We start from the raw sequence: 12522 nt of genomic DNA, 5'->3' as shown, positions 1-12522 counted from the left end.
ACATTTACATTTATGCATTTAGCAGACGCTTTTATCCAAAGCGACTTACATTGCATTCAAGTTACAGTTTTTACATTTTATCAGCTCTTGCTTTTCCTGGGAATCGAACCCATGATCTTGGCGTTGCTAGCGCCATGCTCTACTATTTGAGCTACAGGAAACTTTGTGATTTTTTTGCTTTGAAACAAATTATTACAGTGCCAACTAGAATTACGCCAAAAACTCAGTCTGTTATTGATGTAATATTAGTATCTGATACAACGAATATAGGCTGTAGTGGTGTTAAGGATTGTTGTATGAGTGATCATTGTTTAATTTATTTATGTAGAAAAGTGCAGAAGATAAAATTTAATGGTCATAATACTATATCGGTGAGATCAATGAAAAATTATTGTCCTGAGGTATTTTGTGATGTATTGGGAAAAGTTGAATGGTCATCTGTACTGGGTTGTAGGGATGTTGATAAAGCTTGGGTCCGTTTTAAGGAATTATTTAGTAAGGTGCTGGATAGGGTAGCTCCATATAAGAGAGTAAGAATTAAACAGAGATCAGAACCTTGGAAAAATTATGATATATTACGGGGGATTAAATTAAGAAATGATTGTTTTAAAAAGTTTAAGAATGACTTGCAAGCTAGCTTTGAGCTTTATAAATTAAGAAGAAATATGGTTAGAGATATGATAAGAGAAGCAAAAATTTATTATTTTAAAAATAAGGTAAATGAAAATAGACATGAACCAAAAAAACTTTGGGGTGTGTTAAAGAATTTAGGTTATATGAATGCTGCAAAGGTGAAGTCTTCAAAGATCAATTTAAAGGTGGAGGAAAGGTTAATCTCTAATCCAAAGGATGTTGCTGAAACTTTTAATCATTATTTCATATCATTAGCTAATAAATTATCTAACCAACTTCCAGAGCGGCCTGGTATTTATAATGAAACGCAAGTGAAATCTTTTTATGGGCAACGTGGAGTTATTCAAGATTCTTTAAAGTTGAGTCTAGTTACCGAAAGGGAGGTTTTTAAATGTCTAAATGAATTAAAAAAATAAATAAAGATTCTGGCTTAGATAATATTTCTGCTAGATTTTTTAGGGACTCCTTATGTAACATATATCGTAAACTTATCAATTGAACAAGGAAAGGTACCAAAGGAGTTTAAAAGTGCTAGACTTATGTCAGTATATAAGAAGGGTTGTAAATTAAATATGGTTAATTATAGGCCTGTTTCTGTTTTGGGTGTGATGTCTAAGATATTGTCATCTATGACCAACTCGAAAAATATATCAGTAAAAAAAATATCTTGTATGACTTACAGTCTGGATTTAGGCCGTTACATTCAACTGAGACTTGTATATTATATATGACTGATAAAATAAGGAAAGCGGTGGATAATGGGATGGTTATGTTGGACCTTCAGAAGGCCTTTGACACTGTAGATAAGTAAGTTAAAGGCAGTGGGCTTTGATAAAAATTCTCTTAGGTGGGTTCAGTCATATCTTGATGATAGATGCCAGAGGGTTGACATTAAGGGTACATTGTCTAGTCCTTTATTTATTAATTGTGGAGTTCCTCAAGGGAGCATATTAGGCCCCTTATTTTTTCTTTTATATATAAATGATCTAAAAGCAGCTTGTTCAGAGGAACTTATTCTGTATGCTGATGATGCAGTAGTTTTAGTGTTTCATCAGGATAAAGGAGTCCTAGAGGAAACTATGACGCTGCAGCTTCAAGTGATGTCAAAATGGTTTTTAGATAATAGACTCTCCCTACATGCAGGAAAGACTGAGACCATTCTCTTTGCATCTAAAATGAAATTAAGAAAGGATGATACCTTTTCGATTAAGATTAATGATATGGTAGTAGAAGAAACAAAAGTAGTATATTATTTGGGTTGCTTAATAGATAATAAATTAACGGGTGATTTTATGGCTAGAAAGGTATTTTCAAAAATTTATGGTAAAATTAGTTTTTTAGCGAGGCAAGCAGAAAGCATGTCATTCATTCAGTGCTTATCATGGCAGAGATACTGTTGATGAGAACCAAGAACAAAGTCATAGGTGTGATTCTCAATGCTCAGGTGAAATGCTATAGTAATACTATAAATCTGTGGAAGCATTTGATATCATGCATAAGGCGCCATGATTTCCTCAATGAATGAATGAATGGCGGATGGCGCGACGCACTCTTTTGTTTACTAAACACTTAATAAGCGCGGACGACGCTCGCGGTGTTTTCATCTTCTGCCGTCTCACTATATGATGATATTAACACACTGCTGCTCTGAGAGTCATTTCATTAGCATTTTACAGTTTAATTTGAGAAAACTACCGTCATATCCAACCCATTCTCACTCCCAACTCGTCACATATTGAAGCTTGGTCAGGACCACTTGGCGTCGCTTTTTGACGCTCAAGCAGTGGCGGCTGCTGGTCTTTCAAAGAGGGGAAGCTCATTTTCGGCCTACGTCATAAAAATTGTACATTTATGTATACGTAAATTCTGCCCTTTTGTTCCTTTTCAAGAAAATGCTCTGTGACCCTGTCGTACCAACTGGGAGTCTTTTCCAGTGACGCTAGCCTACTGTATGAATGAATGAATGAACAAACAATCTAAAAAAAAAAAGATATTAAACTCGACGGAGGAAATGTGGGAATTAGGTTAAACTGAAACAAGGAATGTGGTGTATAATAGGGTTGTCACGATACCATACAAATGTCTTACGATACAGCTTAATTTATAATTCAATTCTACAAAATGAATCAAAATTTAAATAAATAGATGTAAGTGAAAACAGACAATATTATTCTCTGAATACTTAATGTGAATGAATGACTGGCTATTGTTATCCATGAAATGATCTAAACAAAACTCATCTTAGCACTGCACAGAAGCTGCAATAAGTGACATTTAGATGTGGCATTTATTCATTTAGACTGTATTTATAATTGCATAAATAATGTTATGAGATTAATGTTTTAAATTCTGAATATAGAAATATGTTGGAAAATAATGTAATATGCCTACTTTTAGACGGGAAACTTAAAAACGGCCAGCAGGTGGCAGAAGTTCGTGATTGAATCACTGAGTCATTCAAATGATTCTTTCAAAACGGCTGCATCCTTCAGGAGCGAATCAAATGACTGTTTTTATGAACGGCTCAGTGAATCAGTGATTCTCCCAAACCAACACGGATTTGGATCTAACACAGAAACGAAACAACAGCACTCTTGCTCGTGTCATATTGCCTAAGTGTCAGGAGCATTTTTTGCTCACATATCTTGAAATTTCCGAGTTAGCAGCATGTATATTAAAACATAACATTATAAATGAATAAAAAATATATATAATGATTGATAAGAACCAAGTGCAAAGCCGCGATGGGACTGAGCTCGAATAGCTTCAGCGTCAGCGACTTTTTATTGAACAAAATCGCTGTCAATCAAACTGAGATGCAGTCTTTCGACAGACCCTCCAATCATCACGCAGAAGCCCGGAGTCCAGGCCAGCCCACTCCTCCATTCACCCCCAGAGAGAGATGGTCCTCACTGCAGAACACAAGATCCAGGGGGTGGATCCAACTCCTCCCACCTTACATAGACCTAAATCTACCCGTCTCCACCCCCTGATCCATAAAGCGTCCGTGGGCGGGACATAATCGCAGCATTTATCCAATGACCGTCTAGTTTCGAAGCTCTGAAAAAAACTGTTCAAAGCAGCCCCATTGAAGTCAATGGACGCTCGGCTTCAACAGAGAAATACACTGACGCTACGGGAATGTATGAGAAGGAAATCGAGTCCGACCTGCTATATGTAGCTGATTCTGAACGAACTCGTCTTCGAGATGAACGTGTTCTAACTCATTTTTAGTCAATAAAATATTAACACAATAGTACATATTTGACCATTCATTTTTTTGACATTATAGGGGAAGCCGAGCTTCCCTTGCAGTCTTAAAGAAATCCCCACTGCGCTCAAGGTACCCTTTAGCGTAATTTTTCGACTTGCAGGGTCCTCCGTTGCTTTAAATAGGAAACCCTTAGCGTCAAATGCCGACGCCATACTGGGAATTTTATCGTCATAATTAAATATACTGGGTAATAACATTGCCATTATTGCATATATGTTGGGGTGTGATTTTTCAATGTAAACAGCCACAACAGTTTTATTTATATTACATAATTTACACATTTATGAGCACATAACCCAACCCCTGCCCCTAAACCTACCCACACAGCAGGAGATTCCTAGGCGGATCCGCCTTCAAGTCGCCAAACCCGCGTGACTGTCACATTCGTTTTGGCGCCGCCCAGAGGATCAGCTCCGCCTCCGGGCGGCACTGTAAATTCTACTGTCAATCAGCGGATCCTGAGCGGACCCATGTCGGATCCGCGGACGCGCCTTTACTGTAACGGTAGAGGGAGATGGTCCTCACTGCAGAACACAAGATCCAGGGGGTGTGGTTGGATCTAGATCCAACTCCTCCCACCTTACATTTATCTAAACCTACCCGTCTCCTCCCCCTGATCCCTAAACCCACCCATACCCATCCCTAAACCTACCCATCTCCACCCCTAAACCTTCCAATCTCCACCCCCTGGATGTGGATCCAACCCCACCCCCTGGATCTTTTGTTCTGCAGTGAGAGGCTACTGCCGTCAGGGGCCGCAGGGCCTTCTCTTCTGGCCCTATAAAAAATAAAATTGTGTGAAAAATGTTTTTATTGATTATTGAGGTATCATTTTCATTTGTGTAATGTCCACAAAATTGCCTATGATTAGTTTAGTAGAGGTTGAACTGGAATATCCTACGTAAAAAAAAGTCTGAGGCCAGCACTACAGATAGTGCTACCCTTTTGTTGAAAGACGTCACATCTGATTTGTTACGAGCATTAGTGACAGAATTATCAGCCAATCAAATTTTGACGTTCAGTGACAGCCCGCCCTCTGGTTCTAGTGACGTGCCCAGTGCTACCCCCAGCGTTAGACCGCCCCTTCAGGGACTTCCAAGGAAAGAAAGAAAATGACAGCTGCAGTCATCGGCACCTACGCCAGATCTTGTTGCCTAGCTACTAAAAACACCTTTTGCAGACAAAAGAGAATAACTGAGAAAGGAAGACCTAAACTGAATTCGCTAACAAAGGCCAGCAAAGGTTTTATGCACCATTTCAAAGACAGCAACTATGAGTGCTATGAGTGGCTAACAGTTCTCTTTCATCATCTCGTGTTCGAGATCCACAGAGCGGGTGAAAGCGTCGCATCCCTGGGGGCCTATGACGGTATGATCTGTATTCTTCTGACTTTCATTTTTCCGCGCTTACACTTTTGGCACTGTTGTTTCGCCCAAATACAGCCAAAAGTATTGCAAGCCTGTGCCCAGTGTTTTGCAAGTGAAAACAACCGTATCAAGAACTGGAAATGAGATTGACCGCCTAAAACCAATATATATGTGTGTAGAAAAAAAATCGTTGCAACCGTCTAAATGACTTCTTGCGTGCATAGAGCAAAATGTTCCCCAAATAACCCGTCTGCGTCCAGTGTTGCCAACTAATTTTCAGGGGAAGTTGCTAAAGGAAGATCGATTTGCTAAAAGTTGCTAAATGACGTTGTGATGTCATTGCGCGATGATATCATTGCGTAATTACGACGCAAAAATGTGTCGCTACAGCAAATCTCAGCAAAAAAAAGTTATATGTTAATTTAGATTTGTTTGTAAAATACTATAAATGCCTAATATAATATTAAAATATAAATAACTGTATTTTTAAATACAACACTGAATTATTGAACACTAACACAAATATTTTTTTATTAGCTAGTGAACTTATAAAACTACGCATTCTGAACAGTTATAGTTTTAAGCAGTGTATTAGTAGGTAGTTAGTGTGCTACAATCTAAGAAAAATCTGTAAAAATAGGGCACAATCTACTATGTTAATATTAAGGATTTTATTTTATTTTTACCTGCATTTTAAATTACCCATTGTATTTTGTGTTTTCGGGTTACAGGGTTACAACGGATAATGGATAACACATAATGTCCTGAAAAATTACTAGTACCTTTTCCATTTTTCTAGATATTTTTCTTACAGTGTACTAACTGATCAACAATCGCAGGTACAAGCTAAGGCGTATCACAAATGAACAATTATTCAATTATTATTATCAAATTGAACAATTGCAAATAGCAGCTAACTTAATTCATGTGATGTGTGTACTGCTATGCATCTTTGGTTTACTCATTTTGTGTAATTTAGATGGAAATTGTGTGCCTTTTTATCGTTTAAGTCATTTATCAAATATTGCTAAAAAAATTGCCAAATAAATGTTAAAAATAGCTACATTTGTTGCTAGGTGCTTTTGGAAGAAAAAGTTGCTAGGGTAGTGTGAAAAGTTGCTAAATTTAGCAACAAAATTGCTAAGTTGGCAACACTGTCTGCGTCTTTGCGCTTGCAGTTTTGGCACGATTCTCTCACTGATTTCAGATTTGCAAGCGCGTGTGGAAGGCGGGACCTTTCAGCCAATCAAATGAGGCTCTCGCTGACTCTCGATTTACTCTTATCTGATTGGTTCAATAAACACTCCAGACGTGAGAACACATCATTATCTTAATTTGACTCAGCGTCATTCTTATTGTGGGGATGGTATTTTTAATGCACAGATACATATATATATAAAAAAAAAAAAAACACACAGCTTATAAAGGATCATTCTTGTTTTGTTTTATTATTTTATTTTATTATTAATTAATTATTTTATTATTATTTTTTTATATATGTATCTGTGCATTAAAAATACAGGGTTCGTACGGTCATGAAAAACCTGGAAAAGTCATGGAATTTTAAAACAGCAATTTCCAGGTCTGGAAAAGTTTTGGAAAAATAAATAAACCCAGAAAGTTTTGGAAAAGTCATGGAAATCTGTTTCATGAATCTTTGTATAACAGAATTATGTTTAATCAGGTGCTGAATTTCAGCACGGGATCGCGCATTTATCGCATTACTCATTCCTGCAGCTTCCGCATTTCAAATCCCTTGTCGGACAAACTATCAGAATTACTGGCCCGAGTCCGACTGGAGCCTCTCTCTCTCTCTCCCATTACACAGCTGCTGTTGCAGCCATTAAAAATAGTTCAGTTTTTAATGGAAAAGTGGTTCAATTTCTTTTGGGTTCTTTATTAAGTTAATTTAGAAATATGTTTGGAACATTTTATGTTTGTTAAATTCAAGTTTTCGTTTTTTAAAGTAATGACCAAGCAGCCAGCAGTAGACACTACAGTGAGTCAACCATAGCCTGTTTGATCAATTTAGCATTCTCAAATCATCATGACTTGCCTAAAATAAAATCTATAGATATAAAACACTTCAAGCATATCCCAATGTTAGTTTAAACGTTTTAACTAAATGTGCACTTTTAGGTGCATATCCAAGCGTTTGTGTGGAGAATAGAAGCTAAAGCGTGCTTTGCAGGACATGGAGCACAATAATTTTTTTTCTTTATAGTGGAAACAACTTAAAATATGCTGCTATTTTTGCTCATAAACGTACAAGTAATACATCATTCGGAACTGTAAAGGGTCTACTTTTATTTGTGTGCACTTACAATATCAACAAAATATTGTTTTTGTAAAATAAAGAAAACATAGCCTACAGGATGCGCTTTCTGCCGTCTCGGCCTTGAGCAGGTGCGCTTCACAATGATGAACCGAAACTAAGCAAACTTACCTCACAAATATGCTAAATATATTTAGAAATATTTAAATTACTAGGCTAGTTAAAATCGAAATAATTCAAATTGAAAACAAAAAATAAGGACATGGCGAGTCAGGATCGTCAACTTCATCCTTGCGACACTTATTGTAAAATAATGGAACATTAGGTCATGAATATTGTCTCAAAAGTCATGGAAAAGTCATGGAAATTTATTGATAAAAATGTGTACGAACCCTGAAAATACCATCCCCACAATAAGAATGACGCTGAGTCAAATTAAGATAAAGATGTGTTCTCACGTCTGGAGTGTTTATTGAACCAATCAGATAAGAGTAAATCGAGAGTCAGTGAGAGCCTCATTTGATTGGCTGAAAGAAGGTCCCGCCTTCCACACGCGCTTGCAAATCTGAAATCAGTGAGAGAATCTGCAAAACTGCAAGCGCAAAGACGCAGACGTACATAGCGGGTTATTTGGGGAACATTTTGCTCTATGCACGCAAGAAGTCATTTAGACAGTTGCAACGATTTTTTTTCTACACACACATATATTGGTTTTAGGCGGTCAATCTCATTTGCAGTTCTTGATACGGTTGTTTTCACTTGCAAAACACTGTGCACAGGCTTGCAATACGTTTGGCTGTATTTGGGCAAAACAACAGTGCCAAAAGTGTAAGCGCGGAAAATGAAAGTCAGAAGAATACAGATCATATTTATTTTGTCTTAGCATGAAGTTGCAGTTTCACAATACATGATATACACTTACAAAAAACAGTAAAAGGCTGCAAATCTTTTTTTCTTACGCTTGAAATGCAATTTTCACTTTTACAACTCTTTTCTTGCGAATGCCAAATTAATTTAATTAACACTTAATTAATTTAAATTAACACTTGCTATCTTATGTACACTTTCACAAATCTTACCCTGCGCGTGCAAATCTTTTTGACGTCATTTTACCTTCATACGTTTTTCATGTTGGTTTTGAGCGCTATATGCACCCCCGCTAACCGGGAAAACGGTTTTAACCTCTTAACCTGCGCCCCTATTTTTGAGAATTTTCTGAAAACGACATACATAAATACAAATGTCTGCAGCTCTTAAACCCTATGGTCTATATTCAGAAATCTGGTCTTATTTTAACCTAGACACTTAATTTTGTTACCCAAGAGTCATAATAACTCAAAGTAGTATAGGAACAGAGTAAAACAAAGTAAAATGTACATGTACGTTTTTTTTAATTGAAATTCACTCAGGGAAAAATTCATGAGACTTTAATGTTAAGGGCTTGAAAATAATCTAAATATAAAACTGAATGTCTGATCATGTAGTTTTTCATTCATGCTCTATTTCTCTGTTCTTGTCTAGTTTGTAGCAATGAAATGGACAACACCACCATTCAACAATGTATTTATTTAAATACAACATTAGAAACAATTATCAATTTTACACATCTGATTTCAACCTGTCTTCCTGAAATGTCTCTTAGAACAAAGATGAATAGAAAGACTGGGCCTGTCTCCTTATCATCCTTAAGACGAAGGACACGTGTAGACATTTAAAAAAGGCTTAATCAAATTAGGACAGACATGACTGATATGGACATGACAGGAAAAGGGGCAGATGACATAGTTCTTTCTGAGAACACTGTCCCACCCTCTTCAGCTGCACATGCAATGCCAGAGGTGCAAGTTGTTACTGAAGAGGACATGAAATTGGAGGCAGATTTTGATGATGTGTATAGTGATTGTGATGGGGATGGAACATCAGGTTCGGATTCTGAAAATGATGATGACCTAACCAGGCTTGGTACAGGCTTCAGCCTGATCGATTGCTTCAGTCTGTTGTGCTGCTGAGAGGTTTGTGATTGTAGCTCCGTGTACCTTCGCTTTTTATTGAATCTCTACCTTACTTTCACTTGTCTAAAGTGATAATATATAACTTAATTCCCACCATATTTCTGGTGTTATCTTTCAAACTAATCGAACTAATTTGATCGTCCGCTTTTAAAAACGGGAGTGCAGCTTGTTAGCCCGTTAGCTTGTCACACGCGGTTCCATTTGCGTTTCTATTCGCACCTATTATTATTTTTATTTTTTATTTTATGTTATTTTTTTTTTCTCTCGCTCCGTTTTTCACGAACTCACCAAACAACAGTGGTAAGTGAAGTTGGTATCATTCATCAATCACGGTGAGTAATGGCTTCTTCTCCTGCTATTGTTGTTTGCACTGTTTGCCACATATATAGTTTATCTGTCTCTGTCAGCAGCGAGGGATACACATGTGATAAATGCAGGGAAATAGTTAGGCTGACAGAGAAGGTTTTAGAACTAGAGACATGCATCCAAACTTTAGTTGAGGATAGTAAGAATGTGAGGGCTGTAGATACTGCTTTGGATCCGACTAGCTCAGGGAGTTCTGTACATTGTTCGGTTCCAGTTGAGCCCGTGCAGCAGGGCAACTGGGTGACTATGAGGCGGCCTAGTCGCAGGTCAAAACACCACTCTTCCGTTCCGATCAAAACATAAAACAGGTTCTCCCCACTGAGAAACCTGATGAAAGTGCTCTAGTTATTGGCGATTCTATTGTACGGAATGTGAAAATAGAGACACCAGCCACCATAGTCCATTGTTTACCAGGAGCCAGAGCGCCTGACATTTAAAAATTTAAAAGTGCTGACTAATGCTAAACGTAAATTCAGTAAGATTGTTATTCACGTCGGCGCTAATGATGTTCGACTTCGCCAGTCGGAGATCACTAAAAATAATGTTAAAGAGGTGTGTGAACTTGCAAGTACGATGTCAGACAATGTAATATGCTCTGGTCCCCTCCCTGCTTACCGGGGTGATGAGATTCATAGCAGACTGTCGTCACTTAATAGCTGGATGTCTAAGTGGTGCCCGCAAAATAACATAGGACGAATTTTTGGGGCAGACCTGACCTGTTGAAAAGAGATGGTGTTCATCCCTCCTGGGGTGGTGCCGCTCTTCTCTCTAGAAATATGGCACATAGTCTTAGAGTTCGTACTTGACTAACTGGGGCCCAGGTCAGGAAGCAGACAGACTGGCTAAACCGACCGTCTGCTAGCCGCCTCACGTCACCAAAGTCAGTTAACTCTCAGCACATAGAGACTCTTTCAACTAGATATCACTCTATAGAGACTGTGTCTGTTCCCCGAACTAGAAAATACAGAAAACATCCAAACCAAAGTAATAGTAATAATTTAATTGATGTTCAACAAATAAAAAAACGATATAATACAGATAAACACATGATAAAGCTTGGCTTATTGAATATTAGATCCCTTTCTTCAAAAGCACTTTTTGTAAATGATATGTTCACTGACCATAACCTAGATGTGCTTTGTCAGACAGAAACCTGGCTAAAACAAGATGATTACATTACTTTAAACGAGTCTACACCACAAGATTACTGTTACAAACATGAACTGCTTCCAAAAGGTAAAGGGGGAGGTGTTGCTACAATTTATAGCAATATTTTCAGTATCTCTCAGAGGTCAGGTTTCAAGTATAATTTGTTCGAAGTAATGGTGCTTCATATAACTTTATCCAAAGAAACAAGTGTTAATGATAAATCCCCTGTGATGTTTGTACTGGCTACTGTATACAGGCCACCAGGGAACCATACAGACTTTATTAAAGAATTTTCTGATCTTCTATCGGAGTTAGTGCTGACTGCAGATAAAGTACTAATTGTTGGTGATTTTAATATCCATGCTGCTGATGAAAAAGATTCGTTGGGATCAGCATTTATAGACATTCTAAACTCTATTGTTGTTAAACAACATGTGTCAGGACCTACTCATTGTCGAAATCATACTCTAGATTTAATACTGTCACGTGGAATTGATGTCAGTGGCATTGAAATTTGGCAGCAAGTCAAGTCAAGTCACCTTTATTTATATAGCGCTTTTACAATACAGATTGTGTCAAAGCACTTAACAGTATCAAATTGGAGGATAGAGTGTCAGTAATGTATAATGATAAGATTAAACACTCAATTTTCAATTTTCAGTTAAAGGCATTTCATTATTGGATTCAGAGATGTCATTGTCTAGCTCAGTTTAGTTTAAATAGTATCTGTGCAATCAAATCGGCGATAATCGCTAGAAATTAAGTGTTCCCAACTGAGCAAGCCAGAGGCGACAGCGGCAAGGAACCAAAACTCCCTCTGTGACAGAATGGAGAAAAAAAAACCTTGGGAGAAACCAGGCTCAGTCGGGGGGCCAGTTCTCCTCTGACCAGACGAAACCCGCAGTTCAAAAGTTTATATTTCTATTTTAATTTTGTTGCAATTTCTAACAATAGTAGTATTATGTAGTAAGGTATTTTATTATATTTTAGTTATTTTTGGTTGATTATATCTGGGGATATATCTCTGGGGGTCATCTGGGTGTCCTTTGTCTCCGCTGACGATCAGGGCTGTAGACATCATCTCTTGGTGCTGATCCACCATCTGATCGGATACGGACTGAGAAACAGACTAGGAAAGAAACAGACAAATATTAGCGTAGATGCCATTCAACTTACGATGTAACGAGTACATCGTGTGTTATGGGGAGTGTTCCCGGTTCCGGTTGATCTAATTAATGCAGCCTAACAATCCTTTAACGGATTTGAATAATAGAAGCGTATTAATGTGTTATGTGTAAGCCAGGCTAAAGAGATGGGTCTTTAATCTAGATTTAAACTGACAGAGTGTGTCTGCCTCCCGAACAGTGTTAGGTAGACTGTTCCAGAGTTTGGGTGCTAAATAGGAATAGGATCTGCCGCCCGAGCGATGATATCACAGATCATTAT

At 37.6% G+C, this 12522-nt stretch overlaps 1 pseudogene; it reads left to right on the top strand.

The window, feature by feature from the left end:
- Positions 1 to 9291: 9291 nt before the first annotated feature.
- LOC131522465 (uncharacterized) lies at positions 9292 to 10733 on the top strand (annotated as a pseudogene).
- Positions 10734 to 12522: the final 1789 nt, after the last annotated feature.

The sequence above is a fragment of the Onychostoma macrolepis genome, chromosome 16, assembly GCF_012432095.1.
Source record: "Onychostoma macrolepis isolate SWU-2019 chromosome 16, ASM1243209v1, whole genome shotgun sequence".
In the NCBI taxonomy this organism is placed as follows: domain Eukaryota; kingdom Metazoa; phylum Chordata; class Actinopteri; order Cypriniformes; family Cyprinidae; genus Onychostoma; species Onychostoma macrolepis.
Note: the sequence above shows the minus strand (reverse complement) of the source record. Positions and strands in the feature narration are given on the sequence as shown.